This window comes from Gymnodraco acuticeps, unplaced genomic scaffold, assembly GCF_902827175.1.
Source record: "Gymnodraco acuticeps unplaced genomic scaffold, fGymAcu1.1, whole genome shotgun sequence".
NCBI lineage: Eukaryota > Metazoa > Chordata > Actinopteri > Perciformes > Bathydraconidae > Gymnodraco > Gymnodraco acuticeps.
The window spans coordinates 8,167-25,000 of record NW_022990994.1 but is presented as its reverse complement, the minus strand read 5'-3'; the positions used below and the strand labels follow the sequence as shown (position 1 = coordinate 25,000).

Sequence of the window (16,834 nt, the reverse complement as noted above, 5' to 3'; positions counted from 1 at the left end):
GAGGATGTGAGGTCCACCCTAGAGGATGTGAAAGTCCCCCCTAGAGGATGTGAGGCCCCCCCCAGAGGATGTGAGGTTCCCCCCCTAGAGGAGGTGAGGCCCCCCCCTAGAGGAGGTGAGGTCCCCCCTAGAGGATGTGAAGTCCCCCCTAGAGGAGGTGAGGTCCCCCCCAGAGGATGTGAGGTCCACCCCTAGAGGATGTGAGGTCCCCCCTAGAGGATGTGAGGTTCCCCCCCTAGAGGAGGTGAGGGCCCCCCCCTAGAGGAGGTGAGGTCCCCCCTAGAGGATGTGAAGGTCCCCCCCTAGAGGAGGTGAGGTCCCCCCCAGAGGATGTGAGGTCCACCCCTAGAGGATGTGAGGTCCCCCCTAGAGGATGTGAGGACCCCCCTAGAAGATGTGAGGTCCCCCCTAGAGGATGTGAGGTCCCCCCCAGAGGATGTGAGGGCCCCCCTAGAAGATGTGAGGTCCCCCCCTAGAGGATGTGAGGACCCCCCTAGAGGATGTGAGGTCCCCCCCTAGAGGAGGTGAGGTCCCCCCCTAGAGGACGTGAGGCAACCCCCAGAGGATGTGAGGTCCCCCCTAGAGGATGTGAGGCCCCCCCCAGAGGATGTGAGGTCCACCCTAGAGGATGTGAGGTCCACCCTAGAGGATGTGAAGTCCCCCCTAGAGGAGGTGAGGCCCCCCCCAGAGGATGTGAGGTCCCCCCTAGAGGATGTGAGGCCCCCCGCAGAGGATGTGAGGTCCACCCTAGAGGATGTGAGGTCCACCCTAGAGGATGTGAAGTCCCCCCTAGAGGATGTGAGGCCCCCCCCAGAGGATGTGAGGTCCCCCCCAGAGGATGTGAGGTCCACCCTAGAGGATGTGAAGTCCCCCCTAGAGGATGTGAGGTCCCCACCAGAGGATGTGAGGTCCCCCCCAAATAAATCAGGTTAAAATAATTAAATTGAATGCATTGTCTTCTAGTAAACACTGAAAACGGGTCCCGCAGACCCAAACAGCACACAAAGGTTAAAGGTAAGCATAAAATAATGCTCTCATAGGAAAGAACGAGACCCCGCCTCCCACACTGTATCCAGGTCTTATTAAACATCCATGGGTGAAAGGAGCACCAAGGTCATATCCTGCAAAGTCCAGATCTCCACCTGCATCTGAGAGGGACATACTGTATATCTACATCAGGGTTTCTCCAACTGTTTCAGACCAAGGACCACGTTGTGATTGAAACTCCACACTTCTCACCTTCTGGTTAGAAAAGAAGAAATATCAAGCTCCTCACCAAAGTTGTGTTATTAAATAAAGAATCAGAATCACAGATAACCTGCACCAATGTGTGCTGAAGAAATCTGAGCCCGTTACAACAGAACAACACCAGTTATTAGTAGCATCACGCCGAGGAGGGTCGAGACGTCCAGATCTCCAGCTGCGTCTGACAGGGGAAGATATCCAGATATTATTACTGCACTTGTTGGGGAATCATTTGAAAAGTATTCAACCTTTGGCAGTTAATCGTTTTCTCCTTTCAATGTCTCTCTTCCCATGGCATAATAATAATAACAATAACGTATAGCACCTTTCATACACAAAGCAGCCCAAAGTGCTTCACAGAACAACAATAAACCATAACAAATATATTAAATTAAATATTGAGCACAAGTAAAAGCAGCGACCCTAATGAAATTCCCTTGAAGTAAAGCTGACAAGAAATGAAAAAGGTGTGTTGCTGCTAGCTCTCTCAGGAGCTTGGGATCATTGTTGATGCCACTTTATGAGCACACGCTGCCATGAGGTAGTGTATTGTTCAGACATCTAGAGCAGTGGTTCCCAACCTGGGGGGGGGGGGGGGGGGGGCGCGCCAAAGATCGCAGGGGGGGGGGGGGGGGGGCGCCAAAGATCGCAGGGGGGGCGCCAAAGATCGCAGGGGGGAGCCAGGCCTCAGATGATTTGAGGCCAAATATCATATTTAGACTTTTTTTTTTTTTTTTTTTTTTTACATATAATTGTAACTCAATACATGATTGTCACTAAAAGCCTTGTCTCTACATTACAATACAATATACAAAATAATTGATTAATTCATTTGAATAACAATTCAAGTTAGTAGCTATTAAAGGCATACAAATACAAAAATGTATAATTGTTTCTTTGATAGAAATGTTTCTTCTGCCCGTAAAGTGTCCAAACCGGGCTTTTCTGGATAAGCGCATGTTTAAAACATAGTCATTGTCCATGCCGGCTTCAGTTGGATTATTTGTCACAGTTAATTCGATCAGATCGGTCTCCTCCATTTTGATTATTTACGACTTTTGAATCCACGTAAACACATTGGCAAAATCCGGCTTACTTTGAGCATGTGTTTTAAACAGTTTAATCCCTTTGTGAATTGTTTCCACTGCCGCCGTCCTTTAATTTCTTCATACAGCGGGAATCCAAATGAATGAATCCTGAGTTCAATAACCATCAAAGTCACTCCAATAGTGCTCCTTGATTACGCTTTCATCCTCCTTTAACAACATACTTTACATTCATCTAGTTTGTGACAGTAGTTGTAGCTTTTTGAGACTTTTAAACTTTAATTACCGCTGTTGCGCCCCCCCCCCCCCCCCCCCTTGTGAGTGTGTGTGGGAGGGAGCGGCCCTTCCAACAGGTGTCATTTTGGGGGGCTCTTGGGAAAAAAGGTTGGGCACCCCTGATCTAGAGGCCCTTCTTTTCTGGAACGTAGCAGGTTCCCTGGCGCACACTCTTCCCTATGGACAACAGCTGTAGTTAGATTCAGGGTCCATGTTTGTTTAGTCTCGCTGATGAAGAATGTTGATTATTACGTTCAAGGTTCAAGGCTTTTATTGGTCATACGTGCATAGTTACAGTGTAGGTTCCAACTCTCCCCGCGTCTCTCTGAGTTTCATCTCCAGTGCTCCAGAAGTTTCCATCACAGCACACAGGACATGACGGGAAACATGGAAAGGATTTGAGGTGAAAGGATATGAGGACGTCGGTGAGAGGAAATCTAATGAGTTGTTCAAACAGCAGTAAAGACAGATAACACGGAGACAGTTTAAACACAACTCATCAACCGAGAGCTGGTTATAAACAGGTGTACCTGTGGGGGGGGGTATTATAGTACAAATACTGCCTTTCTGGTATCAGTACTTTACTCCTTATTTTTCTGACGACTTTGACTTCTTACATTTTAACACAAATACCTGTACTTTCTACTTCTTACATGTTGAACTAAAATACCTGTACTTTCTACTTCTTACATGTTGAACTCAAATACCTGTACTTTCTACTTCTTACATGTTGAACCCAAATACCTGTACTTTCTACTTCTTACATGTTGAACTCAAATACCTGTACTTTCTACTTCTCACATGTTGAACCCAAATACCTGTACTTTCTACTTCTTACATGTTGAACTCAAATACCTGTACTTTCTACTTCTTACATGTTGAACCCAAATACCTGTACTTTCTACTTCTTACATGTTGAACTCAAATACCTGTACTTTCTACTTCTCACATGTTGAACCCAAATACCTGTACTTTCTACTTCTTACATGTTGAACCCAAATACCTGTACTTTCTACTTCTTACATGTTGAACTCAAATACCTGTACTTTCTACTTCTTACATGTTGAACCCAAATACCTGTACTTTCTACTTCTTACATGTTGAACACAAATACCTGTACTTTCTACTTCTTACACTTTGAACCCAAATACCTGTACTTTCTACTTCTTACATGTTGAACTCAAATACCTGTACTTTCTACTTCTTACATGTTGAACCCAAATACCTGTACTTTCTACTTCTTACATGTTGAACCCAAATACCTGTACTTTCTACTTCTTACACTTTGAACCCAAATACCTGTACTTTCTACTTCTTACATGTTGAACACAAATACCTGTACTTTCTACTTCTTACATGTTGAACACAAATACCTGTACTTTCTACTTCTTACACTTTGAACCCAAATACCTGTACTTTCTACTTCTCACATGTTGAACTCAAATACCTGTACTTTCTACTTCTTACATGTTGAACTAAAATACCTGTACTTTCTACTTCTTACATGTTGAACACTAATACCTGTACTTTCTACTTCTCACATGTTGAACACAAATACCTGTACTTTCTACTTCTTACATGTTGAACCCAAATACCTGTAATTTCTACTTCTTACATGTTGAACTCAAATACCTGTACTTTCTACTTCTTACATGTTGAACTCAAATACCTGTACTTTCTACTTCTCACATGTTGAACACAAATACCTGTACTTTCTACTTCTTACATGTTGAACCCAAATACCTGTACTTTCTACTTCTTACATGTTGAACCCAAATACCTGTACTTTCTACTTCTTACATGTTGAACTCAAATACCTATACTTTCTACTTCTCACATGTTGAACTCAAATACCTGTACTTTCTACTTCTCACATGTTGAACACTAATACCTGTACTTTCTACTTCTTACATGTTGAACACAAATACCTGTACTTTCTACTTCTTACATGTTGAACTCAAATACCTGTACTTTCTACTTCTTACATGTTTAACCCAAATACCTGTACTTTCTACTTCTTACATGTTGAACACAAATACCTGTACTTTCTACTTCTTACATGTTGACACACAAATACCTGTACTTTCTACTTCTTACATGTGAACCCAAATACCTGTACTTTCTACTTCTTACATGTTGAACCCAAATACCTGTACTTTCTACTTCTTACATGTTGAACCCAAATACTTGTACTTTCTACTTCTCACATGTTGAACACAAATACCTGTACTTTTCTACTTCTTACATGTTGAACTCAAATACCTGTACTTTCTACTTCTTACATGTTGAACTCAAATACCTGTACTTTCTACTTCTTACATGTTGAACACAAATACCTGTACTTTCTACTTCTTACATGTTGAACCCAAATACCTGTACTTTCTACTTCTCACATGTTGAACACAAATACCTGTACTTTCTACTTCTTACATGTTGAACACAAATACCTGTACTTTCTACTTCTCACATGTTGAACACAAATACCTGTACTTTCTACTTCTTACATGTTGAACTCAAATACCTGTACTTTCTACTTCTTACATGTTGAACACAAATACCTGTACTTTCTACTTCTTACATGTTGAACACAAATACCTGTACTTTCTACTTCTTACATGTTGAACACAAATACTTGTACTTTCTACTTCTCTCATGTTGAACTCAAATACCTGTACTTTTTACTTCTCACATGTTGAACACAAATACCTGTACTTTCTACTTCTTACATGTTGAACACAAATACCTGTACTTTCTACTTCTTACATGTTGAACACAAATACTTGTACTTTCTACTTCTCTCATGTTGAACTCAAATACCTGTACTTTTTACTTCTCACATGTTGAACACAAATACCTGTACTTTCTACTTCTTACATGTTGAACACAAATACCTGTACTTTCTACTTCTTACATGTTGAACACAAATACTTGTACTTTCTACTTCTCTCATGTTGAACTCAAATACCTGTACTTTCTACTTCTCACATGTTGAACACAAATACCTGTACTTTCTACTTCTTACATGTTGAACCCAAATACCTGTACTTTCTACTTCTTACATGTTGAACTCAAATACCTGTACTTTCTACTTCTCACATGTTGAACACAAATACCTGTACTTTCTACTTCTTACATGTTGAACCCAAATACCTGTACTTTCTACTTCTTACATGTTGAACCCAAATACCTGTACTTTCTACTTCTTACATGTTGAACTCAAATACCTATACTTTCTACTTCTCACATGTTGAACTCAAATACCTGTACTTTCTACTTCTCACATGTTGAACACTAATACCTGTACTTTCTACTTCTTACATGTTGAACACAAATACCTGTACTTTCTACTTCTTACATGTTGAACTCAAATACCTGTACTTTCTACTTCTTACATGTTTAACCCAAATACCTGTACTTTCTACTTCTTACATGTTGAACACAAATACCTGTACTTTCTACTTCTTACATGTTGAACACAAATACCTGTACTTTCTACTTCTTACATGTTGAACCCAAATACCTGTACTTTCTACTTCTTACATGTTGAACCCAAATACCTGTACTTTCTACTTCTTACATGTTGAACCCAAATACTTGTACTTTCTACTTCTCACATGTTGAACACAAATACCTGTACTTTCTACTTCTTACATGTTGAACTCAAATACCTGTACTTTCTACTTCTTACATGTTGAACTCAAATACCTGTACTTTCTACTTCTTACATGTTGAACACAAATACCTGTACTTTCTACTTCTTACATGTTGAACACAAATACCTGTACTTTCTACTTCTTACATGTTGAACTCAAATACCTGTACTTTCTACTTCTTACATGTTGAACCCAAATACCTGTACTTTCTACTTCTCACATGTTGAACACAAATACCTGTACTTTCTACTTCTTACATGTTGAACACAAATACCTGTACTTTCTACTTCTCACATGTTGAACACAAATACCTGTACTTTCTACTTCTCACATGTTGAACTCAAATACCTGTACTTTCTACTTCTCACATGTTGAACTCAAATACCTGTACTTTCTACTTCTTACATGTTGAACTCAAATACCTGTACTTTCTACTTCTCACATGTTGAACACAAATACCTGTACTTTCTACTTCTCACATGTTGAACTCAAATACCTGTACTTTCTACTTCTTACATGTTGAACACAAATACCTGTACTTTCTACTTCTCACATGTTGAACTCAAATACCTGTACTTTCTACTTCTTACATGTTGAACTCAAATACCTGTACTTTCTACTTCTCACATGTTGAACTCAAATACCTGTACTTTCTACTTCTTACATGTTGAACTCAAATACCTGTACTTTCTACTTCTCACATGTTGAACACAAATACCTGTACTTTCTACTTCTCACATGTTGAACACAAATACCTGTACTTTCTACTTCTCACATGTTGAACACAAATACCTGTACTTTCTACTTCTCACATGTTGAACCCAAATACCTGTACTTTCTACTTCTTACATGTTGAACACAAATACCTGTACTTTCTACTTCTTACATGTTGAACACAAATACTTGTACTTTCTACTTCTCTCATGTTGAACTCAAATACCTGTACTTTTTACTTCTCACATGTTGAACACAAATACCTGTACTTTCTACTTCTTACATGTTGAACACAAATACCTGTACTTTCTACTTCTTACATGTTGAACACAAATACTTGTACTTTCTACTTCTCTCATGTTGAACTCAAATACCTGTACTTTCTACTTCTCACATGTTGAACACAAATACCTGTACTTTCTACTTCTTACATGTTGAACCCAAATACCTGTACTTTCTACTTCTTACATGTTGAACCCAAATACCTGTACTTTCTACTTCTTACATGTTGAACCCAAATACCTGTACTTTCTACTTCTCTCATGTTGAACTCAAATACCTGTACTTTCTACTTCTTACATGTTAAACTCAAATACCTGTACTTTCTACTTCTCTCATGTTGAACTCAAATACCTGTACTTTCTACTTCTTACATGTTGAACACAAATACCTGTACTTTCTACTTCTTACATGTTGAACTCAAATACCTGTACTTTCTACTTCTCACATGTTGAACTCAAATACCTGTACTTTCTACTTCTTACATGTTGAACACAAATACCTGTACTTTCTACTTCTTACATGTTGAACTCAAATACCTGTACTTTCTACTTCTTACATGTTGAACTCAAATACCTGTACTTTCTACTTCTTACATGTTGAACACAAATACCTGTACTTTCTACTTCTCACATGTTGAACACAAATACCTGTACTTTCTACTTCTTACATGTTGAACTCAAATACCTGTACTTTCTACTTCTCACATGTTGAACCCAAATACCTGTACTTTCTACTTCTCACATGTTGAACTCAAATACCTGTACTTTCTACTTCTTACATGTTGAACACAAATACTTGTACTTTCTACTTCTCTCATTTTCCAAACAGCTGGTTCCTTTAGTCTGAATGTGTGTTTGATGCGTGATCATTATTCTTTAGAGTCATTGCGTGCCTATTGATTTGAACACGATCCGTGTATCCATCATTTCCTGGTCTTCTCTAAAGAAGAGGGACCAATGGAAACGTTGTCATGTTGCCGTTGTTCAGCATGGAAACATTCATTAGCTAACAATGACATTATTGTTCTATTAATATAAAGGGAGGTCAGGTACTCTTTAAAGCAGCTGCTAGTTATGGGTACTTTTTACTGAAGTACATTTCAAAGCTCTTTACTTTCACTTGAGTAAAGAAGTTTAGTCAGTACTTCTACTTTCACCAGAGTATTTTTAAACTTGAGTATCTGAACTTCTACTTGAGTAAAGGATGTGTACTTTTGCCATCTCTGTTCCTGGGGGCGGGGCTTACGTGTTCCTCACCTGAGTGGTTCAGCAGGTGTCTCCTCACCTCAGCGGGGGTGGGGCTCGACCCGAGGCATCGCATGACTGTGATCAGATCCCCCCCCCTCAATCCTGCCCCGCCGCTGACGGTCGTACAGAGAGAAACATTCCTTATACTCTGCAACACACACACACACACACACACACACACACACACACACACACACACACACACACAGAAACACACACACACACACACACACACACACACACACACACACACACACACAGAAACACACACACACACACACACACACACAAAGGCTGGGTAATCTCCCTGCTTTCGGACATTAAACAAACTAAATGATGAATATGTGTTAAAAACAATCAAGGAGATGAAATGAGTCGCGGCTTCAATCACCAACAAACTCTTCCATAACTCAGCGAGTCATAAAGCATGCCAACATGTTAAACCGCTCTGAACACGATGGCTGCTCTGTCCTCAGAGACAGTGTGTCCTCATTAGGGTCGAGCTTTTGTCTTTACTCTCATCAACAGATCATCACAGAGGCTCTTTGTTAGAAACTCGTCTGCTCTGTGTGCAGGATAACGGATCACATGTGACCAGATGACATCATCAGGGCACACATGGCGCATTTCCACTGCAGCGGGTAGCCCCGTTTAAGCGTCCTTAACCGTCCACAAGCGGCCAGGCCAGTTTTTGGTGGCCTTTCCATATAGCGTAGTACCGGCCAGCGGGTACTTTTTCCCTCTTTTCCGGCTCCATAAAATCGTGGTTCCCTCAGGCCAGGGCCAGGGCTGAACTAGTGACGTCAACTCTCTCAACTGCTGATTGGTCAGAGAGAATCGTCACAAGTGCGCGCAAGATCATCCCTAGCGTCGCATATATCTAGAAGCAAGCTTGCAGCATTTTTGTAAACGGAGGAGCTACAAAAATGGCAACGTCAAAGAAAAGCACGCCGTGGTCGACCGAGGAGGTGACGACGTTCCTACATCTCATTGGGGATGATACAATCCAGCGGGAGCTCGACGGGAGCCCCGCCTACACTGCGTTGCTATAGTAACTACCCCAGGTCCTAAACTGTAATGGAAATGCGCCACGGCCTGGGACGGCCAGCGAGGCAGCCCGAGGCCTGAGCGAGGACGCTTAGGGACGCTTAAATGGGGCGACCCCGCTGCAGTGGAAATGCGCCATGAGTCACTTTATTCATTTACAATTACGTTAAAAAACAAGCCATCAGATTACTGTTAACACAATACAGCTTGCTAGCAGGATGGCAGTGTTACAATGCATTTTGAAAGATGGATATATCCATCCCCCCCGGTGACTAACTGCTGAGTCTTACCGTTAATCTGCTCCTGAGTCAGGAACTTGGCCTGCGATGAAAACAGAGAAACACCGTGAGAGAAAACACAGAACGAAGGAGAACGTAGGACGAAAATCTGTAATCCTCTCACCATGGTGGCTGCAGCGAGAGTGTGTGTGTGTGTGTGTGTGTGTGTGTGTGTGTGTGTGTGTGTGTGTGTGTGTGTGTGTGTGTGTGTGTGTGTGATCTCTGGCTGCAGGGAACTGATCCCGGCTGCTGTAAGATGAGGATCGTAATGGAAGAGGAAACTGTGTAACATAATACACACAATACACATAATACTTAGAGTACACATAGTACACATAATACTTAAGAGTACACATAGTACACATGATACTTAAGAGTACACATAATACTTAGAGTATACATAGTACACATAATACTTAGAGTACACACAATACACAATACTTAGAGTACACACAATACACGTAATAGTTAGATTACACATAGTACACATGATACTTAGAGTACACATAATACTTAGAGTACACATAGTACACATGATACTTAGAGTACACATAGTACACATGATACTTAGAGTACACATAGTACACATGATACTTAGAGTACACATGATACTTAGAGTACACATAGTACACATGATACTTAGAGTACACATAGTACACATGATACTTAGAGTACACATGATACTTAGAGTACACATAATACTTAGAGTACACACAATACACGTAATACTTAGAGTACACATAGTACACATGATACTTAAGAGTACACATAGTACACATGATACTTAAGAGTACACATAATACTTAGAGTATACATAGTACACATAATACTTAGAGTACACACAATACACAATACTTAGAGTACACACAATACACGTAATAGTTAGATTACACATAGTACACATAATACTTAGAGTACACATGATACTTAGAGTACACATGATACTTAGAGTACACATAATACTTAGAGTACACATAGTACACACATGATACTTAGAGTACACATAGTACACATGATACTTAGAGTACACATAGTACACATGATACTTAGAGTACACATAGTACACATGATACTTAGAGTACACATGATACTTAGAGTACACATAGTACACATGATACTTAGAGTACACATGATACTTAGAGTACACATGGTACACATGATACTTAGAGTACACATAGTACACATGATACTTAGAGTACACATAGTACACATGATACTTAGAGTACACATAGTACACATGATACTTAGAGTATACATAGTACACATAATACTAAGAGTACACATAGTACACATAATACTTAGAGTACACATAATACTTAGAGTACAATGCAGCAGTTGGTCATATATTCATTTTACTCAGTGTTTTAGTTTATTTTGTGCGACTGCTGGAGTTTAACAGCAGTTTGATTTCAGCAACATCAATATGTTGCTAAAGGGTTAATGGCAGGAGATGATCTGTAAGGTGAAGGTGGAGAGAGAAGGGAGGAAGGGATGAAGGGTGTAGGGAGGAAGGGATGAAGATTCCAAAGGATGAAGGAAGAAAGGGAAGGACTGATCAGGGGTCAAGGGATGAAGGGCTCTTTGTTGAATGTGGACCTGATGCTTAAACATCATCTAGGCCAGGGGTGCCCAACCAGTCGATCGCGGGGAGATTCCCAGTCGATCGCGAGATGTGTCTAAAAATAGAACAACAATATTCTGTTTTATCGTTAACGTCCTATAACATAATCTTCCTGTGCCAGAATAATGCACATGAACGCATCAAAGCTTTGTGATTGGCCAGCGTGACCCCATGTGTCGGGGCGTGGCTGGTGGGCAGTGCACTAGTTCGCTAACGTTGTCCGTGTCAACAGGAGTGACAGTCCGCACACACACACAAGACCGCAATTATGGCAGAAGCAAAAAAGCCCAAAATATATAATGTTCACTCCGAAGTGGGAGGATGATTATGTTTGTATCTATTCCAATTCAAAGTCCATCTGTCTCATCTGCAATGCGAGCGTGGCTTTATCGAAGAAGGGTAATTTAGGAGCGGCATTTCAAAACAGTGCACAAACGCTACGAGACGGAATTCCCTCCTGATTCTGCCCTACGCTCCAAAAGGGGAGGGGCCTGAAAGGACAGCAAAATGCACAGCAGTCAATTTCCACCAGGCCCAACAACAAGAGCAAGGCTGCTACCATAGCATCTTATCGTGTCAGTCACGTTCTTGAGAAACACATGAAGTCTTTCAAAGACGGCGAAGTTGTGAAAGAAGCTTTCCTGGAGGCTGCCGACGCGCTTTTTGGGGACAGTAAAAATAACAGTAGCATTTCAACAGGTTTTTGATAAAAACTCAAGTTAGATACCGGTATTAATCAGCTGTAAGTTTTAGTTTGTTTGAACTTATTCATTATAATTATTGTACAAAATGGTATAAGAATGCAAACTTAAATTGATTATAGTCTATTATCAATTCAGGTTAAGAAACTAGAGTTGCTTGCATACTTTTAAAGGCATTTCTTTTTATAATCTACTAAAATGCAACAAAAAAAGGATTTGATTCTATTAATGTTGTCTTTTTTATTGCACGTTGGCAGCAGATTCCTGAGTAGCTTCAGATCTGAGTCGTCTTATTAGTAAGCCTCATTTCTACTTTTGTAGCAACACTATTTTTATATAATGGCAAAGAAAGGGTTCAGAGTCTTTTCTTTTTGTGTCATATGTGGCAGCACTGTTCAATGCTTCTTGAAAACATGACCCACTGTAGTGACGTGTGAATAAACTCCAACTCCGTATCAACAACACTGTTGTGTAGCTTCAGTTAAATACTTGTATGTGTGTAGATTAGAAAGAGGTAAGATAAAGAATCTGCAGTATTGTATGCAGTATTAATCGTACAAAGGTCAGTTTTATACAAGTAGAAATGTGTATTTACCTAGTAGGAGGCTGTCAGTAATGGCTACGCCTCTCTATTTGGACTGGTAGATCTCGGCAGACTGGCAACTTTAAAAGTAGCTCTCGGTTCAAAAAAGGTTGGGCACCCCTGCTCTAGGCTAACCCATTCCTTGATTGATTGATTGATTGATTGATTGATTGATTGATTGAAAAGTGTATTAACAGCTTGTATATTGGGTACAGTACAGTACAGCTCAAAACATACAATTGTTAAGGGGATGCAGACCAGAGAAAGACTTTCGTCTTGTTTACATCAGGGTCCCCCATTTCCAATTCATCATGTCATTTAAGACATATAAGACATATTTGACATACAGATGGCTTATTTACAATTTACATACAGGTGGTTTTTTACATACAGATTGCTTATTTACAATTTTCGTTGTAAATTTTGTGGAGCTCCCTCTGGTGTTATGATCATGGTATTCCTTGACCTTTGGGAAGAATGTTGACATGTACATGGGTACCATAGAGGTGTAGTGGATCTTGTAGACCAGGCCCATTGCAAGTAGCTGTACTCTGTCGTCTACTCTAAGCCATCCTAGGTTGTCAAAGTGGGCAGAGGTGAGGTGGGTTCTAGATGAAAGGTCAAGCAGTAGTCTGACCAGTTTATTTTGCGATGTTTGAAGTTTTATTTGTAGCGCCTTGGAGGTGCTATGGTACCATGACGTGCAAGCATAGTCATAGTACCCTTGAATGAGTGCTCCTGCCAGAGTTTTCAGGGTGTTCTTGTTTACCAGAGAGGAGATCCGGTATAGGAATCTAGTTCTTTGATCTTTCCAGCATACGTTTGCAATTATTCCCAAAAACAGATACTGGGAGAAAACAAAGAAAGTAAAGTGCAGAACATTTACAGCAAGCTGCATCGGATCCTTCTGAGCTCTGGACGACAACAACAACAACAACAACAACAACAACAACAACAACAACAGATACAAAAGGAAACACAACACAATGACCCGTCCGGGAGCCTCTCGTGTTCTGGATGATTTGTCTTCACGATGCCACACTCCTTCAGATGGAGGAAGTCTCCAGGTTCGTATCTCAGGTCTCCGACTAGAGTCACATTCATAGCTGTAATCACAAAGCTTCAAAGGGCTGAGCAGCTCTCTCTGTGGACACTGAAGGAAAGGACAGGTTGCAGAGCAGCTCTCTCTGTGGACACTGAAGGAAAGGACAGGTTGCAGAGCAGCTCTCTCTGTGGACACTGAAGGAAAGGACAGGTTGCAGAGCAGCTCTCTCTGTGGACACTGAAGGAAAGGACAGGTTGCAGAGCAGCTCTCTCTGTGGACACTGAAGGAAAGGACAGGTTGCAGAGCAGCTCTCTCTGTGGACACTGAAGGAAAGGACAGGTTGCAGAGAAGCTCTCTCTGTGGACACTGAAGGAAAGGACAGGTTGCAGAGCAGCTCTCTCTGTGGACACTGAAGGAAAGGACAGGTTGCAGAGCAGCTCTCTCTGTGGACACTGAAGGAAAGGACAGGTTGTAGAGCAGCTCTCTCTGTGGACACTGAAGGAAAGGACAGGTTGCATGAGCAGCTCTCTCTGTGGACACTGAAGGAAAGGACAGGTTGCATGAGCAGCTCTCTCTGTGGACACTGAAGGAAAGGACAGGTTGCAGAGCAGAGCAGGAATAAAGGAACTCACACACGACACTTTTTATGTCCTGATGGAAATGTGCTGCAAAGGAAAGGTAGTGTAAGAATAATAGGCCAATAGCAAAGCCATTTCAGCTTGCACCCATTTGCATACTTCACCATCTGATCTGTGTCGACCAATCACGTTTCAGTCCGTGTTTCAGTCAGTCCGTGTTTCTCTGATATGTTTATTAGAAGCAGCTTTTAGTTTGAGTTTCGGGCCGAATCACTCCACAGATTTAAATAGAACATTACAACATATACAACAGAGACAAGATCTACAGATTTCTGCTCATCTTCAATCAATCAATCAATCAATCAATCAATCAATCAATCAAACAATCAATCAATCAAACAATCAAGCAATCAATCAATCAAACAATCAATCAATCAATGTTTATTTATAGCCCAATATCACAAATGTTACAATTGTCTCAGTGGACTTCACAGTTTGTACAGAATATCAGTATGACAATACGACACCCTCTGTCCTTAGACCCTCTGTCCTTAGACCCTCTGTCCTTAGATCCTCTGTCCTTAGACCCTCTGTCCTTAGACCCTCTGTCCTTAGATCCTCTGTCCTTAGACCCTCTGTCCTTAGACCCTCTGTCCTCAGACCCTCTGTCCTTAGACCCTCTGTCCTCAGACCCTCTGTCCTTAGACCCTCTGTCCTTAGACCCTCTGTCCTCAGACCCTCTGTCCTCAGACCCTCTGTCCTTAGACCACCTGTCCTTAGACCCTCTGTCCTTAGACCCCCTGTCCTCAGACCCTCTGTCCTTAGACCCTCTGTCCTTAGACCCTCACATCGTACAAGGATAAACTTCCAGAGAAAACCCACAGTTTAAAGGGAACATGGGAGAAACCTCAGGGAGAGCAACAGAGGAGGGATCCCTCTCCCAGGACGGACAGACGTGCAATAGATGCCGTGTGTAAATTGAAAAGATAATACATTTGCAACATAGGTAGTCCAAATGTTTGGAAATGCATGTGTGTATAATAGGAAGATGAATCCACGAGGATATCGATCCAGGACCTATGATCCAGGACCACAGCCATGACTCAAGATCCAGGGCTCGCGATCTAGGACAGAGGAGCGCAGGATCATCCATGACTCCGGATCCCAGCGTATATAGACACCTTGGTCTTAAGAATCCATTAGAGCCAAAGTTAGCCTAAACTGTTCAAGAAAGACCTTAACTTAAGATAGTTAGGGGCCCTTAGAATAAAGTGTAATCGTGCAATGGACAAACATCGCCCAATAACTCCAATAAAACTGTCCAATTTCACAACTGCATAACCTGTTTCAATGCAATTAAAAGCCTTAACATTTCCCCTTAACTAAGGAAAGATTTCAGGGGTTTCTGAGCAACACCCTGCCATAAATCCGTGGAAATTAACCCTTAAGTTTAAGCTTTTAACAGTGGCATCTTTCTCCAGGTGGGGCGCTACCAACATTTAAGCAAACGTGTACAGAAAGTAAAAATAAATATCATGTTACAGCGCAGAGCTAGCTCAAAGGCACACAGCACTTGATACAGTCTATTATTTTAGAAAGCATGTTTTTGGGTTTATCCTGACGTGGGATAGAAGACCCTTCACGGCTCAAAGATAAACCCAAACGCTCCATAACAAGTTGTTTCCTCAGGAATGTGACACCAGCTCCTCGTCCTCAGTAAAAAACACAACATCTGTAGGAACCAATTAACACTGTGGGTATAAAGGTAGGAACCAAACAAGCACGTTGGCCATAAACTACATGTCCCACAATGCATCTCGTTTCGTGACATGCTCACTGAAGAAACTGCTCACTGCAATTATTTGCCCTGGACTTCTGCTTTCAGACGTAGTTAGTTACTAAGTTATTGTCCTATCCGATAATAATCCAATTCAGAGGCAATAATGTAATATAATACATTATTGTATATATTTATATATGTATATTTATATAGTTACCACCGGCCCTTTGAGTGCAACCATAATGCTAATGTGGCCCGTGATGAAATTGAGTTTGACCCCCCTGCTCTACAACATCTTAATGATGCGTTCAGGGACCACAGAGACCAACAGATCAACATCAAACCTTTAAACCCTGATAGAAACACAAAGCAGGTCCGTGCCTCGTCGAGAAAAACACCGTTAGTTCAGGTGAACTCTTCCACAGCAGCTCATCACATTTCATTAGTCCAGTTTGATGCAGGCCAGCAGGGATGTGCATGTGTTTGAATAACAAACCTGTACAGAAAGCAGCAGAAACACACCTGCTGAAGGTCAATGGGACCACAGTGTTAATGTGATGAAAGTCATGGGATTTATTGTTCATATGTTTAATATCATATTCTGAACAGAAAGACTGAAAGGTAATAATTGATCCTCCTGCCAGCATAATGAGAGATATGTCTAAACGTCTCCATAGTGAATGCACTAACTCTGCAGACTTCACATGTTGCTGGACCTTTACACCATGTATACAAACT

The 16,834-nt window shown here is 41.1% G+C and overlaps 1 pseudogene; it reads right to left on the bottom strand.

Annotated features, from left to right (window-relative positions):
- Positions 1 to 13,797, bottom strand: part of LOC117559232 — a 16,743-nt pseudogene extending 2,946 nt beyond the window's left edge.
- Positions 13,798 to 16,834: the final 3,037 nt, after the last annotated feature.